This window comes from Lepisma saccharinum, chromosome 20 (assembly GCF_977018435.1).
Source record: "Lepisma saccharinum chromosome 20, izLepSacc3.1, whole genome shotgun sequence".
Taxonomy (NCBI): domain Eukaryota; kingdom Metazoa; phylum Arthropoda; class Insecta; order Zygentoma; family Lepismatidae; genus Lepisma; species Lepisma saccharinum.
Genome location: NC_139248.1, coordinates 46,576,987 through 46,595,523, shown reverse-complemented (window position 1 = coordinate 46,595,523; position 18,537 = coordinate 46,576,987).

Below are 18,537 nucleotides of genomic sequence, written 5' to 3'. Positions count from 1 at the left end.
CAGAAATTGGTTTTGCGTGAATTGAAATAACCTACAAACTGGTTTTGAATGAAATAAAGCCTAGAAACAGGTTCATCGTTAATGGATAAGTAGAAAATTTGTTTAGCAAGGAGCAGATAACTCGGAAACAGGTTTAGCATCAAAAACATAATCCAGAAACTGATTTTGGGTGAAATAGATTGCCTAGAAACTGGTTTAGCATAAAACGGATAAGAGAGAAACTATTTTATCATGAATGGATAACCTAGAAACTGGTTTAGCGTAAAGTGGATAACATTGAAACTGGTCTAGCATAAAATGGATAACCTAGAAACCTGTTTAGCATGAAATTGATAATCTAGAAACTGATTTATCGTGAAATTGATAATCTAGAAACTAGTTTTGCATGAAATGGATAACCTAGAAACCAGTTTTGCATGAAATGGATAACCTAGAAACCAGTTTTGTGTGAACTGTATAACCTAGTAACCAGTTTTTCATTAAATAAAGCCTAGAAACCGGTTCATCGTGAATGTATTAGATGAAAACCGGTTTCGTGTGAAATGGGTAACTTAGAAACTGGCTTTAGGTGAAATGGATATCGTAGAAACAGGTTTAGCATAAAACACATACTCTAGAAACTGGTTGTAATGCCCAAATGTGATTCTTTGTTGTTTAGTTGAAATGATGTGTTTGTTCGCTTTTTAATTTGGCAAATATTTATGACATCATAGACAACTATTTTCAGATGGACAGATAAACTACTCTTGATGTACCAGGACCTGGCAACATTTCACAAACTGAGAGATTTATCAACAAGCTAAAATCAGTACAAAGTAATTTGTCTACATATCTCTCTGAATGTCTATTGCACGTTTCTCTGTATAATAAAAATAATTTAATTACATCTTAAAAGTTTTCTGAAGAAAGTTCGTCTATGAAAGTTACACGAGTTATATTTTACATAGAATGTAGTAACTGTAAAAGTAAATTAGTTATTGTAACAATTATTTTTTGAAGTAACTTTCCAAAGACTTGGAAAAATTTAACCCTCAAATGCTTGAGGACTGATTTTGCAGATTTTGTCAATGACAATAGATCTGTCAGATTATTATTATTTGTAAGGCAGTCAGGCATCTGGCCTAAGGAATGGAATCAATACTTAATGCTGCAGTTGCATCAGCAGTAAGGAAAGGGCTATGTAATATATGTCCAGAAAGTAAATGCTCGGTGACTGTGGACAAATCTGGAACTAACGATGGTATGAGAAATTATTTGCAACATGTAACAATGGCACTTTGCATTTATAATACACGAGATATGTCCCATTAGAGTAGACGGGAGAGTGTAAGTTACCACAGAAGTCTAGTTCTGAATTGCAGACTTCAAGTCTATTCCAGCTTCTAAAAAGAAACTAGTGAGAAACAGCAGGTATGTTAACAAAGTTTACAAGATTGCTGACAACTCTTAAGACAAAATTTCAGCAAGGTTGGGTCGAGTGGAAAAGGGGTAAAGAACTGGCCCAGTTGTCTGAAGATCATAGGTTCGAATCTCTTGTAGAACTGACTTTTTTATTTAGTAGAATTAGTGTTTTTGGACATTTGCAAGAGTGAAAATAGGAAAACTTTTCTAATAAATCTGCATCGATATCACTTGGGATGCGTTTTTTCATGCAGCTTCTCCAATGTTAAATTACTTCCTACAAGAGGCTACAAGGGTGGACAGAGAGATATTGTGGAAAATCTTAACCCTTGGTGGTCCAACTATGAGATAAAATATGAGTTGATTATTTTTAATAAATGAAGCCATGACAACCCATATACTTTGTTCACAAATTCCTGGACACGCCGCTGCAAATCAACCAAGGATGATGTCATAATGCTGAGAGAACCTTCGCGTTGACTCTGTGAATTGTAGTCTTGGGCAGAGATCAGGAAGCTTGCCGATCGTAGATGTACTATTGCTCAGCTCGTAGTCTTCTGTAGGTAGACTGTTGAATCATACACGACACGGGCACGGTGCTCTCTGATATGAGCTATCCTGTCTGTGACCAAATTCCGGCCGGTTCAAATCCGGGAACTTTTCTAACGTTGGAAGCGGCCCCGGTGCCCACCCAGCATTGAATAACATGGTTATCTGGGGGGGTAAAGGCGGTTAGGGGCGTGGTGCTGATCACATCACCCCCACTCACGACCGGATCAAGAAAGTGTGGGGCATTACCCCCTCACCCCCTATACGCCTTCATGGCATGGTGCTAAGCACAGGGGAACACTTTACCTTTTTTTACCTTTTTACATAATCTTTCGTAGTTTCGAAAGCCCAAATTTAATTGTAATATACTGTTGAAAATACTTTTCTATGAATAGCAGCACTGGCATAGGAAGGTTTTCTTAGGGGGGGGGGGGATTACTGAAATTGTAGAATTGGATGGTGCATAGCAGAGTTCAATGGCGAGGGAACGTTTTTCATTTGCAGGCAAAAATACAACATCCATAGGTATTGATTTATTTTTTTGTGTTAAGTCATTAAACCCATGGTTTTAATGCTTCTCTATCGGTAAGGGGACGTCTTACATCAGAGTACTTTATCCCCCCGGACATTCTACCATACACCTGAACCCATGGTATTTCAGGGTGGCTACTCACCAGGAAATGTGCGTGAATTATTGGCTCTGGGAATTCTTCACGTATTTTGCTCCTTAGACATGAAAAATTGCAGCTTTTATTAATCCAGATCTTATTTAGTCTATCCATATTTATAAATGTTCTGATGCATGTTTTTCATACTTTAGATTTTGTGTTTATCGAGTAAGTAAAATAATCTGCATTGGAAAATAAAACAGAATTCTCTCAGCCCGTTTACTTTGTTAATGTTCTTTGCATAACAATTTCTCTGACAGACATAACAAGTCATGCGATGGCGCCAAGTCTAACCTTTTTCGAGATTTTAAGGTATAAGTTGCTTCATAAACAAAAATTCGACCGCTGACGTGACGTGCATGTTCTTGTAGAAGGGAAGAGAGAAGCTGCAGACAGAAGTGTTTTAAGTTTCTTAAATATTATTTTATGTAATTATAAGCATTTCTTAATATTTAATAGTTATTATAAAGATTACTGAAAAAGTTTTGAGCCCATAAAGAGGAACAAAGCATCTAAAAGATGCAGTGTAATAACGATTCCACAAAAAAATGACGAGTAGTAGGAGAAGATGGGAGAAATTTGTAAATTGCACATTCAGGGGAAAAATTAATCAAATTATCATTTTCTTGTCAGAGGGTGGCTATCTCCTTCCTTCTGGCGTTGTCACTGAAGAGGATGAACATTTTGCCAAAATTGGAGTTTAAAGCACAATACAACTTTTATATTTGTTTGAAAAATCTCATATTGTGTTCACTCCTCCAAAAATGTATAAGCAAGGTTTATATTTGTGTATTAAACTACTATCGGTTCATACAGATCAATAAATGTTTCAGGTTTGAATAATTATAATTAATTGAACCACGGGCGTCACTGCCTATGGGAATTCGGAGATTTGCTTCCTCCCCACCATGCGCTATGTCCACCTGAACATACTCGATACTGTTGACCTGGACAAAGTAGCAAATATTTTCGTATCAAACATGGACGGGAGGAGGAACATTTTTGGATTGGTTTTCAAATAAATGGACACTATCGAATTATGTTTCTATATCAGGGTTGAGTAGAACATTTCATTCTATAAACTAGGTCTACATATTAAATGTCATTAAAGTATAGTTGATAAAATGTATTTTAACTGACTAAATACATTGTTGACACTTGCCTTTCAAAAGTTCAATGCGATGATTTAACCCGTAATGGGCCTGGTGGTAGCGCGACCCTTGTGTTCCCACGCTTTTGATGGGTAATTGTTCTCCCAATTAAATACACTTTTACACAGTGGCGGCGATTAGGGGTTCCAGTTGCCCCTCCAATTTTTCCAATTTTGATCCCAAAATATGCTAAATCTTATGTATCAAGAGTAAGTTTTGCCCCAGTTTTGGCACCTTGCCCCCACCCAGTTTTGGAACCCAATCGCCGCCACTGCTTGTACATGAAAATTGCAAGTTTAATTTAATCTTAAACTCGGAAATTGTCAGAAACTGATAGATGAATGATCATTGCTGTAAAAATAGGATGGTAAAAGACATAATTGTCATCAACAGAAAAGATGTGGAACTCAAAAAAACTTTAAAATTTGCACAGTATTTGTTTACGTCACTTGCAATTTTCACAATTTAAGCTCTTCATTGCTTCCTGACGAGTGTATGTATTAGGTACGAGTATAATATCAGAGATGGACCATTACTGTGCATCATTTATAATTATTTACAATAGAAACAGCAAGTCTAGTATTACTTTCCAGAACTAAATATTAAAGCTTTCTCATTTGCTACAATCTGTGACAGTTCTGGAAAGTAATATACGAGACCTGCTTTATGTGCTTTATCAAAAATTATTTGCTGTGATCTATCTGGCTAGGTCCGACTGTAAAGCATGAACGTTCAATGGAGAAAAATGCACCCACTTTAATGGAAATAGTGGGGTGAAGTATGTGGGTTTATTTCACGTTGTTGAGTATGCAACTAGCATGAAATAGGGTATATATTAAATCCTGAATGAACCCAAATTTTTTTTGTCCATACCTACATCTTACCTTTTTTGCCTTGAATTTTTGGGAAGTTCGCCTTGAAAACCGGGAATTCTACTTGAATTTTATCATGGTTTTAGAGTAGCCACCCTTTATTTCGTCCCCTTTCGAATTCATAGATACGCTTGTCTATTGGTAGGAGGCCGTATTACATCAGTGTACTTTAACCACCCAGACATTCTACCATAGGTGTTCCATGGTGTTCCACCGCACAGGGCCTCGCTCTTCGGGGGTCTCGCGCTTACAAATCTGTTATTTGCTAATTTTTTGTGCAAGCGCGATTGCACTCGAATAGAAGGAAGAAAAATGGCAATTGCTGTGCAAAGAAAAATTGCGTCATAACAAGGTTGTATTTCTGGTAACGGACAACTCTGTACTTTCTTGTCAAGCCACCAGTGACAGTTCACCGACAAGGAACAACGACCCATTGAACTCCAACTTCCCGGGATTTCTTGCCTAATGTTCCACCGAGGACAGGCATCATAAAATGGTTATTTGTCTGGAAACTGAGGAACAACAAATTTGAGGGTGTGCAGCTCCACGAAAAGACGAAAACAAGAGTCGGTATCAAAGCCTTGAAGGTCCGCTGGGCTCTTTACTACAACCTCTCGTGTTTGCAACCGTAGCTGGGTGTCTTTAACGGCAAGATGAAACCGTCTACCGAATTTCTGATACGCCATTAGTTGAAAGCACGTAACTATCTTGTTTTCGAGAATATAGAGTAGGGGTGTGGATTTGTAGTCTGCTAAAAACCTCTGAATCAAGTAGGCAAATAGGCATGATCGTAGCGACGATGATGAATGATGGTTAGATAAAATTAGGAGAAAGTTATTTTATATTAAAGAAATAAATTTAAACATACCTATTACTGTGAAGAGGGCTCCCGCGAAGTCTACTGGTTATCGCTCTAGATTTTGGTGCGAGTGGTCCTGCCCGGGTTTGATTCCCAGTACGAACTCTCAAAATGTCGGTATTATTATAATTTAAGCATCGTGAGGACAATTAAGGAGCTACTGAAAAGTAGCAGTAGCGGGCTCCAGTCTAGAAAGCCAGAAAATAGCGGCAATGAGATTCGCTGCGCTCACCACGGGTCACCCAAAGAAAAGCTGATTGGCAGGCTGTGCCCCTAAGACGGCTCTTGCGCCACTGAGTTGTTTGTAGTAGTATTACTGTGAAGAATTTCGAAATTATAGATAAGTTCAGTTCATTTGCTTCACTCATATCATCCCATTTTTTAAAATTCCTACTATTCAAATATCTAATTATCAAAAAATGCACTCGCTCAAATCCTGGCATGGGCTTGGATGTTCCTTTGTGAGTGTCCCTTCTTCAATTTTATATAAGTGTCATTCATGCTCATCGTTATGATTTAACTAAAGAGGCAGAAAAGTGACATAAAATTGAAAAGTAGGAATAAATATAGTTTTGAGAGCAGTCCCATTGCTGACACAATCAATAATTTGTCTGTTACTTTTATGCTCTGAAATGTGACTGCAGCATTTAAGCAACCCTTTATTTGCAAGAATTTATTTTCATTGTGTTTTCATTTTAGCTTAATGTGGCCGCGGTGGCTCAGTCGGTAACGCGTCTGACTACCATGCTCAAGGTCCCGGGTTCGATCCCCGGCCGGTTCAAATCCGGGAACTTTTCTAACGGTGGAAGCGGCCCCGGCGCCTACCCAGCGTCGAATAACATGGGTACCTGGGGGAAACCCTGGGGGGTAAAGGCGGTCAGGGGCGTGATGCTGATCACATCACCCCCACTCACGACCGGATCAAGAAAGTGTGGGGCGTTACCCCCACACCCCCTATACGCCTTCATGGCGTGGTGCTATGCACAGGGGAACACTTTACCTTTACCTTTTTTTTTCATTTTAGCTTTTCTTCATTTATAGTAATATACCAATTGTTTAGGCAAGCAATTCACAACACAAGATTGGCGTCAATCTTTAGTCCTTATTTAGTGATATTCCAACCACTTCAGATTGTAAACTGCGCTTGTATAGCACTGGTCCCATTTACTTGTAGTACCACATTCATGAAATCACAAAAACATATTATAGGAATTTTGTACTATTTTTGTACAATTTGTACAACAAATGAAAAATTTTGTACAAGTCAAATAACCAAGAAAAATCAAAATCAAAAGTGGTACTACAAGTAAATGCTGTAGTACCACTTTCGAGAATTCCAAAATAAACAGTGCAGGAATTTTGTACTATTTTTGTACAATTTTGTACACCAAATCAAAAATTTTGCACAAGTCAAATAACCGAGAAAAATCAAAATCAAAAGTGGTACTACAAGTAAATGCTTTAGTACGTTTTCGAGAATCCGAAAATAAACAGTGCAGGAATTTTGTACTATTTTTGTACAATTTTGTACATAAAATAAAAAATTTTGCACAAGTCAAATAACCGAGAAAAATCAAAATCAAAAGTGGTACTACAAGTAAATGCTTCAGTACGTTTTCGAGTATCCGAAAATAAACAGTGCAGGAATTTTGTACTATTTTTGTACAATTTTGTACACGAAATCAAAATTTTTGTACAAGTCAAATAACCGAGAAAAATCAAAATCAAAAGTAGTTTTACAAGTAAATGCTGTAGCACCACTTTCTGGAATTCCAAAATAAACAGTGCAGGAATTTTGTACACAAAATAAAAAATTTTGTACAAGTCAAATAACCGAAAGAAATCAAATTCAAAAGTGATACTACAAGTAAATGCTGTAGTACCACTTTCGAGAATTCCAAAATAAACAGTGCAGGAATTTTGTACTATTTTTGTACAATTTTGTACACCAAATCAAAAATTTTGTACAAGTCAAATAACCGAGAGAAATCAAAATCAAAAGTGGTGCTACAAGTAAATGCTTTAGTATATTTTCGAGAATCCAAAAATAAACAGTGCAGGAATTTTGTACTATTTTTGTATAATTTTGTACACCAAATCAAAAATTTTGTACAAGTCAAATAACTGAGAAAAATCAAAAGTGGTACTACAAGTAAATGCTGTAGTACCACTTTCGAGAATTCCAAAATAAACAGTGCAGGAATATTTTACTATTTTTGTACAATTTTGTACACCAGATCAAAAATTTTGTACAAGTCAATTAACTGAGAAAAATCAAAATCAAAAGTGGTACTACAAGTAAATGCTTTAGTACTATTTCGAGAATCCGAAAATAAACAGTGCAGGAATTTTGTACTATTTCTGTACAATTTTGTACACCAAATCAAAAATTTTGTACGTCAAATAACCGAGGAAAATCAAAAGTGGTACTACAAGTAAATGCTTTAGTACATTTTCGAGAATCCGAAAGTAAGCAGTGCAGGAATTTTGTACTATTTTTGTACAATTTTGTACACCAAATCAAAATTTTTGTACAAGTCAAATAACCGAGAGAAATCAAAATCAAAAGTAGTTTTACAAGTAAATGCTGTAGCACCACTTTCTGGAATTCCAAAATAAACAGTGCAGTAATTTTGTACTATTTTTGTACAATTTTGTACATAAATCAAAAATTTTGTACAAGTCAAATGACCGAGGAAAATCAAAATCAAAATGGTACTACAAGTAAATGCTTCAGTACGTTTTCGAGTATCCAAAAATAAACAGTGCAGGAATTTTGTATTATTTTTGTACAATTTTGTACACCAAATCAAAAATTTTGTACAAGTCAAATAACCCAGAAAAATCAAAATCAAAAGTGGTACTACAAGTAAATGCTGTAGTACCACTTTCTAGAATTCCAAAATTTACAGTGCAGGAATTTTGTACTATTTGTGTACAATTTTGTACACCAAATCAAAATTTTTATAGAAGTCAAATAACTGAGAAGAATCAAAATCAAAAGTGGTACTACAAGTAAATGCTTTAGTACATTTTCGAGAATCCGAAAATAAACAGTGCAGGAATTTTGTACTATTTTTGTACAATTTTGTACACCAAATCAAAAATTTTGTACAAGTCAAATAACCAAGAAAAATCAAAATCAAAAGTGGTACTATAAGTAAATGCTTTTGTACCACTTTTCTTATTCCAAAATAAACAGTGCAGGAATTTTGTACTATTTTTGTACAATTTTGTACATCAAATCAAAAATTTTGTACAAGTCAAATAACCTACTACAAGTAAATGCTAAATGACTAAAAAAGGGAATTTGTTTTGTTTTAGTAATATTTCTTTCGGTTGGAAACAAATATTTCCTATACAAATATCTCTCTCTCTCTCTCTCTCTCTCTCTCTCTCTCTCTCTCTATATCTCTCTCTCTCTCTCTTCCTCCCCTCCCTCTCTCTCTGCAACAGGAATATGAACAACTTGATTATTTTTTCAAAACTATTTATTAGGAGAATACTTTAACACATTAACGAAAATAGAATTTTCTTATAGCCTGAAATGATTATGATACCATAACAATACATTATTAAAACAAGTACAAAAAAATATCTCCATTTTTTGATGGAATGTTTCATTAAACTTTGCGCTTTGTTATTGTGGTCACTATCGAATATCATTGGTAAGATTCTATTTATGTACCGTTGCTTTGGAAGTTAATATTGCAGCTTGAAAATATACCCTCTACGGAAGGGTAAAAATGTTTCAGCTCCATGAACTTTATTTGTATTTCAGAAAAAAATATTGTGCGGTTTAAGAAACTTGTATTTACCCTTGTGAATATTTGTTTTGAGAAAGATTGAATACATCACATCTTAAATGGATTATAATACGTGTTACACATTGAAACAGAGACAATCAAAATGAACCTTATTTCACCTCTCTAGAGGCAATTAGTAATATCGGTGTTTGATATAATTTCTTAATTTTTGTATAGGCCTATTGTTGCATTATATACCAAAGCAGTATGTGCTATTGATTATAACATTTAGATGTTCCACATACATTGTATATATTATGTACAAAATTTTCTTAAAAAACTCAGCCACTACACACTTTAGAATATAACATACAGGTAAAAAGTAAAGATTAGAAACACTGTAATCATAATACAGGTAATTACTACTACGAATTCAGAGTATTCAACACTTCAGAATATTACATTGACCCCGCTATCTACTCAACAACCCTTATGCATGAGCAAAGTTATGAACAATATAAAACACACAGGCACCGCACATTTATTTGTAAATTTATGGCCAAGAGTGGAATTTTTTACGAGAACACACAAATAATGTAATTACACCCATAACGTTTTGTGTAATTTATCTAATTTGTTCGTGTAATTAGCTCAAATAGATAACACATATAAAAATAGGGAAGAACATGACAATTCTTTCAACTGATTATGCATGAAAATATCAGAAAATTGTTGAGGAAAGAACATATACATAAAATGGGTAGCATTTTATCTACACAGTGTAGAATAGTGAATGTAGGACGTATTGCTTCTCAGGATTTATGGAGTATACTTTGTCTCTCAAATCATCGTACACTTCCCATTCATCATTGAGACGTAGGCAGCACGCGGTAAAATGACCTAGACTATCTTTTGAACATGCACCTGTATAGCGAATTACACCTCTGAGATGATATTGTATTCCTAGAATTGTTGGAATCTTTGGTGTTTCAGATAATTTGCAGCTAAGCTGTACATTTTTTTCAAAATTTTCTTCAACAACTTCTACAAAAGTATGCTACCGTGAAGGAGTTCTGTTAATAGTACGCAATCCTGCACAAAGAGGGTACTGTGATTCTTCTAGATTTACATAAGCATCATCGTCGGAAAAATCATGAAGTTCCCTTATCTCAGAATGGCACATGTGTGTCCTGCTTCCTGTCAAATCTCTCTCAACTTGTTCCTCAATACTATCTAGTCTGGAAGGTCTACTTATGCTTGATACAGCAATGGGTAAAGACACAGTTTTTCTGGGACATACTGCTGATGAACATAAATGCTTTTCTTCACCAGAAGCCATACCACTACAAGCATGTTGAATCATCTGCGATATTGGTAATCGGGCATCCAATGAGGTAATTCCTGCAGGCAAAGTTTTGTAGTTTTTCATGAATTCTAGTAATGCTTTCGCATGAAGGCGATATGTAGCTGCTGTTGGTCCAGACTTCATCATCTGTGTCACAATGTAGGCAGTATCATTTAATTCAGAATTCTTTACAATAATTTCATAGTATTTCTGGTTGTCACAATATGCAACACAAGCTAACTGGACAATGGAATCAAATCCACATGTATTCCTTACCATAACTTTCATTTTGCCAAGTTTGACTGGGTGCAAATGACATCTATTTCCATTTTTTAAAATCCCAATTGGCATTGATTTATTAGATGTACTCATGTCAGTTCGAAGAAGTTCAGTACTATGTTCTAAATATGAAGATCTCGGTCTTAATTTCTCTCCTTGACCTTTCCAGTTTTCAACAGCACAACTTTCTGCCAATTTGTCTGTGTCAATAGTATTAACTGAATTGGAAACTGTACCTTCCAACAAGGTTGGGATATCATCTCTCGTAGACACTTCTGTTGGGGGTTGTGCTTCCTTTCTTCCATGGTCGTGTATAATTCTGTTCCTTTTGTTTTGCTACTGATCTGCATTACACTCTGGGAGTCATGTTCCAATTTCCATGATGCAAATGACGAGGCTGCCAACTTCATTGAACCGATGATGTACTGTATGTGTGTAAGAACAAAATCATCCAGTCGGGCAGGCAATTTGACATTCTGGAAAACTCTATGCTTTGTATTATTGAAATTGCTTTCTACATGGGCACTGGAAGCTGTCTTTTGACCATAACCAAAATGTGCAGCCATGACAGCTGTCCATGTAGGAATAAGGTGGCACAAGTTCAAAATATCAGCTACAATATCTGGCAAATACTGTTGATTTCCTCTGTTCCCATTTTTATTTACATTTATCTTAACTTCCTCTGCAATCCTTTCTGCCCAGATATGAAATCCCGCTGCTCTTGGAATTTCACTTTCAACTAGTGGGTCAGGTGGTAAAGACACTTCCGTTTCAGATTGTTCAGGAATATCCATTTCAAACCCGGCAATTCGATGTTGCAAATATAATTTGCTATCTTCGCAATGCGTTTTTTCTCCAGTTACAGTGTTAACACCCTCAGACTCACTCATTGCAAAGGTGAAAATGTGGCTTAAAAGCGTTTCAACGTCATTCAAGTCTGTGGATTGAATAACTTGTCCAAGAGATCTTAGATAAAGTTGTTGAGTTCTTCTCAGATGTCCACGAAGACTTCCGAATTGACTCATGATTTTGACTACGTGAGACACATCTGATTGTATGAGGCAAGTGGGAAGGCCTTGTAGTTTTTCATCAGGTTCTATGGACATGATCTCTGAACACTTATCTAGATACCTAGCAAGGGTCTGAAAGTTTGTAAACGTTTGCACGCAGGCAGACATCAGGGCCTTGGACATATCCGTTATTATCTCCATGGGTTCAATTTTACATTCGATCAACCACCGACATAGCCAATGTCTGATAGTCTCTGTGTCATGGCGTTCACGGATCATGTTACAGGCACGATATTGTTTCTGTTCCTCAGGATAAGGCACTGTTGCTTCATATATAACTATATTAGAGGACATCCTTTCTTTTGTTCTTTCAAGTTTCTTAAAAACACTACCAGTAGTATCAATACATAACCGCGATATATCTGTTGCTTTGAATATTGCCTGTATAACACACACTTGTTCATGGGACCAGTAATGAACAATGAGCTTATCATATGTCACGTCCTACAATGACGAACTGTAAGGTTCCATGTACTTCGCAATACATAAAGCCAAAATAGGATTTTCATGCAACCTACTTTTTTTCTTTCCCAAACACTTGGCAATCCTCAGCGCATTTAATGTTGGGATGTGACTGGGTTCAGATTCACCAAATTCCATTGCTGCTTCAGCTTCTTCACACCTAATGGAGACAGCTGACTTATGTTCCTTACATTGTTTTTTGATTGCATCCTTTCTTCTTATTCCCGCTAATTGTCTTTTGTCCTGTTTGGGATGGAGCTGGCGATACTGTCCTTTAAAAGTACATTCCATAATTACTTTGCCATTCTTTGGAATGTGATTAATGTTACCTTCAAGAAATGAACAGCACCATATACATATTCCCGTGATCTTGACATATTTCCGATCATTTTCTGCAGAAACTTTCCCCCAGAATAAACTATTCTGCATGGGCAACTTGTTTGTGCATGAAAATGATCATGAAACTTGTGCGTCCAAACATTCCTCTTCAATACTTGCATTGTTGGTGATGAAGTTCTCGCTTGTGTTTTGCGGTTGTATGCAAATTCCTCTGGTCCCATTTTCCGCCACTCATCTGCACTAAACTCAATATTAAATTCCATTGCATAATGACCTAAATCACCAACTCGCTCACTGTCAGGCACCCCACTTAATTTCTTCTGTACTGAATCTGTAGGTATGTCATTCCATTCTGTGTCAGATTCCTCCTCCGAACAATACACTAAAATGGGTTCTGAAAGATCTATACTTTCCTTTGAAATATCTAGAAGTTCATGCAAACCGTATCGATTTTGGTATGTATATGTGTGTAAGGCCTCTGGTGTGGTACTGTACACATCTTTCGCAGCTTCACTTATCCTTTTCCAGACACTGTCGCTTCTAGAAGCAATGTTTCCATTCCCAAGATTAATATAGCCTCCTTTTCTGCAAGAAAGAATGGCTTCAACTTATCAATTGGAATAGAACAGGGCCTTCCACGACGTGGTACTCGTACTTTTGAGACATACGAAATCTGCAAAGATTTTAAATCATGAAACTAAGCAATAGGGTAAAAAAGTAATATAAAGTTCAATAATTTAAATAAGAAATAATTTTGATTTCCACATTGCAGACAGCACGTTCATGTAGATTGATTGGTTTAGTTTTATTTCTCGTCACTTAAGCAGTTTCATGTTGTAATTCCATAGTAGCACATAGTCCACTAAAAATTAGGCTAATCTGGATTGGACGTACCGTTTAAAGGAGAACCCGAACCATTGTGCAATATACCTACATTTGGAATGAAATCCAGGACTCTTTGATTACAAGGCAACAACATCATCAACATTATTGTCAGGATGCCTTGGTACTTGCTAGAAGTTTACTTGTCAAAATGTAACTTTTCCATGGGACAATATACAATTGGGTGAGTCAAAAATAAAAATAAAATGAGATCGAATAATGTGGGCTAGAATATAATTTTGGCATGGCATTAATTTACGTGCTCAATCTCAGCTCGATACGTTATCGTTAAGGACTTGACGATTTCGTGACATCCCATTGCCTCATTCAGTTCCATCAATATGGTTAAGGGTTATTGTCGTAAATCTATCTGAGATACAGAATAATTTTTTTCAAAAAATATTACCGCAGATATTCAATTTCTAACATTTCATACAAAATTTGCACCACAATCATACTTTTTACAAAACTGAAAACCTTCATCTTCATTGATATAAGCGTGAATAGCAGAGAACACTCATTAAGATCGTGTAGAGTTTGTAGCCTGCCCGGTATTTGAGTGTGCAATATTTATTCTTGATTTAGATGTCAAAGCTATATTGTGCTGTATTCTCTCTTGTAGAAGGTTTCTTTCTAGGTTATGATAAGCAAAGAGGTATACAGCCCATCAATTCTCCTCCTGGGAATGCCTGATTCCCGCTCTGGAAGCGGGATAATATATAATTAATACGAGGCGCATCCAGAAAGTAAGTTTCCCTATTTTTTTTTCCCGTGAAAGTAAACATAATGAGCCGTGTAAATTGCGCATGCGCAGCAGAGCTAAGACGTATCAATCATATGCCAGGCGGACAGATCCCGCCCGGCGCCAGTAGCGAGGCAGCAGTGGTCCGAAGTGGAAGCTCGTATTTCTTCTCCCGCCGCATGCCAGTAGCGAGGCAGCAGTGGTCCGAAATGGAAGCTCGTATTCAGGGTTGGCAAAATTTATGTTTTTTTTAAAAAGAACAAAACAAACTGTTTTTTTAAAAAAAAAAGTTTTTTTTTGTTTTAAACATGAGTTAAAAAAACATGTTTTAAATATGTTTTAAACAAAACAAAGTCAACCTTTTCCCAGTAAATTATAGTTAAAGTCGTTATAGAAAAAATACTCATTTTTATGAGTACAGTGACGGCAAGTGCAGTTTATTTACCTTTGGAGATAAGGTTTATCATACTGCAGGGTAGCGGTGTGCGGGACAGAATGTTTTGGGTCGGGACGGGAAATTCTTTAAATCCAGACATTCGGGACGTGGAAAATTCTCAATTTCCCGAAAAAATCGAGAACTTTTAGGGACGGGATATGTTCGAAATTTCCCAAGGCTCTTGAAATCTAGAATTCTACACATAATTTCCATCTTAAGAGCTTGTTTTTGCCCTTCTGGTACAAAAACTTATAATTTCCGATAATTTCCAAACATTTACAACGCAGAAAACGTCGAGAATTGACGACTTTTTAAAATGACCATTCGGTATTTTCCGACTGCTTGGGATCCCGGTTCCGACTTTTTGGGATCCCGCACAGCTCTACTGCAGGGACAAAAGTTGGGGGTAATAGCCCCCTTTTTTCCCCCACTGCTGAAGTAGGTTAGGATTCTCTAAATTCATCTAAATTTCAAGAAACTAAATATTATAGAATTACTATCCTCGTCCTGTAAAAATCAGGGTGAAATATTTCCTGCTGCCTGAACAGTTTATAAAGGAGAAAACAACCTGCAGTGTCATAATAGATTCTCCAGATCAATTTATATTTCCAAGTAAAAACTTAGGTAGTGTCTGCTGCCACGTTCTTTTTGTGCTGAAACCTCAAAAAAGATGCGCGTGGCAGAAGACTCGGTCTTTGTCTTATCGTGATTTCATCATGCTATGTATGCTATTACGTCTGTAACGTATACTGTGAAGTTGTAGCGATTACTTTCACAAAAATGTTTTAAGATTATGTCCCTTAGCATTCTTCTAATAATAAACCTAAATGCTTTCGTAGTTAGGTTAGGTTCTGTTAGCATTAAAATAATATCGCTAAATGCTTTCTAAAGAAAAAGGTTCTAAATTACCTGTACATTAATTCCCACAAATCATAAACTTACATGTCTCTCGTCTTCATCTGTTCTTAAGATTTGTAGCATCCTCTTAGCAGAAGAATTACGTGGCAGGAGCAAATATGAAGCTTATTCTTACTGCTGACACGTGCGTGGCAGCAGACTCGGCCAAAAAATTATGTTACCAAAAGTAAGCATCTGCGCTTCATTCAGTTATACAAACCAATGAATCATATCGAAATAGAAAAAAAATGCACGTCATGATCTAAATCACGCATTGTGTATTCAGATATTAGTTTCCAGACGGTAGGAAACAAAGAACTAAGAAGTTTCGATTTCTACAGTAAAGCACGGGTCTTTCTTGTCGCACAACAATTTTGCTACCTTGTGCATACATAGCTAGCCTGCCTAACCTAACAACGCAGGCATTTAGCCTAAAATTAAAAAGCTTTCTCCCATGACGTCAGTACATAAGGTTGCTCAAGTGTTGTGCGATAAGTGAGACACGTAAAGCACGAATTAATTTACACAGATTTAATGAAAAGACATGGTTGCCAAACAAAAAAATTTCACAGACTATAAATATCAAGTACCAATATGTGTTTTAAACACTTCTAAAAAAACATGTTTAAAACACTAAACGTTTAAAACATTTGTAAAAAAACAAAGCCGTGTGTTTTAAACGTTTAAAACAAAGTGTTTTAAACACTTTTGTTTTAAACATGCCAACCCTGCTCGTATTCCTTCTCCCGCCGCATGCGAGGTTCGGTCGGTGATAAAGTTCCTGAATGCACAAAGCATTGCGCCAATTGACATTCATCGTCAGCTCTGTGAGGTCTATGGGCCGAACATTATGAGTAAGCAGATGGTGCGTCGCTGGTGTTGGCAGTTTTCGGAAGGTCGTCAAAGTGTCCATGATGAAGAGCGCAGTGGGCGTCCGTCCCTCATCACTGATGATCTGGTTGAGCTGGTGCGGCAGCGCATCGTAGAGAACCGTCGCTTCACGATTACGGAGTTGAGTAGCCTTTTTCCGCAGATATCGCGATCCGTGTTGCATGAGATTGTTACGCAGCGCCTGCTGTTCAAAAAATTGTGTGCCAGGTGGGCGCCGAAAAACCTGACACCCGAACACAAAATGAAACGTTCAGGAGCAGCACTGACATTCCTGCAACGGTACCATGATGACGGCGATGGTTTCCTCGACAGGATCGCCACGGGCGATGAGACGTGGATTTCGCACTTCACCCCGGAAACCAAGCAGCAGTCAATGCATTGGCGGCATAGTGGATCTCCGGTCAAGAAGAAATTCAAACAGACGCCGTCGGTACAGAAAGTGATGTGCACCGTGTTTTGGGACAGGAAGGGCATTTTGCTCATTGACTTCCTCCCCAGAGGTGAAACGGTGAACGCTGACCATTACTGTGAAACACTAAGGAAATTGCGACGTGCCATTCAAAACAAGAGGCGTGGCATGCTTACTGCAGGTGTTGTGCTCCTCCATGACAATGCTCGTCCACATACGGCTCGGCGCACAGCAGCTGTTTTGACGGAATTTGGCTGGGAGTTGTTTGATCATCCACCTTACAGTCCTGATCTTGCTCCCAGCGATTTTCACGTTTACTTGCACCTCAAGAAATTCCTGTCCTCCGGTGAGCATTTTGGCAACGACGAAGAGCTGAAGACGTCTGTCACACGCTGGTTCCATTCACAGGCGGCAGAGTTCTACGACAGTGGGATCCAAAAGTTGATACCACGATACGACAAGTGTCTCAATTCTGGTGGTTGCTATGTTGAAAAATAGCTGAACCTTTGCTGTACCTGTTGCCAATAAATGGTTTCCTGAAACTGTGTTGTTGTTTTTTTTTTAAAAAAATAGGGAAACTTACTTTCTGGATGCGCCTCGTATAAAAGTTCGTAATTGGTACATTTCAGTTGGAACATAATTTATTAATGCCACTACTTTTCAATGAATATTGGTATGTGAGGCCATTGGGAAGTAGGCCTCATGAACTAGTGCAATTAAATATAATTGTAAATACACTGAAATATAGTAGTTGTGAATGGTGCAGTGCCTCCCAATTACTATAGAAGTGCAGTACATAATCTTTCAGCTAGATCGTAGGCCAAGGGCAATGTAATTGCACATTCTAACTTCTCTCCTAAGCAATTTCGGACATAGAGCTAATTTAAGTCTTACTCTGTAAGAAAGGTAATCTAGATTGTTTGCTAAGTGGCAAGTTCTACAATTAAGTAGGTGCGATGATTGCATGTTTACATTCTAGTAATAAATTGCATAGGTCTTGGACCAATATAAACTCGCCATCACCTGTGATCCTGCTAGTACAAGATCGATCGACTCTCGACAAGTGAGACATGTAAATATCTCATAAATGATGCCCAAAATTAAATTTAGGTCCCTTATTTTACTTGATGAGTCATCACGTCATTAGGAGTACAGTGTACAGTCATGGAAAGTAGTTCTTGGGCCACGAGACCTACGATATCGTAACATCTTAAAGCCTGTTGTCTATGCAACCCAAATAACAAAATTGTCGCTTGGGTTTGCCTGGCGGACCTGGATTATCGGGAATGATTGAGTATTGACAGCAGCGTGAGTCATACCCCCAAGCCCAGCCATAACAAACAACAGCTGGGTGCCGTGAGACCACCAAAAAAAGTTTCAGGAATTGGTTTCTTAACAACAGCTATTCGTAAGAAAATGTTCTCTTTACTGATATTAGAGTCATTGTCAAGAAAGTTCACTGAAATGGTGGTTTTCGTCGAATCATCATCACGCAACACACATGCTGTCAACACAGAAGTCCTTGAAAAAGATTGGAGT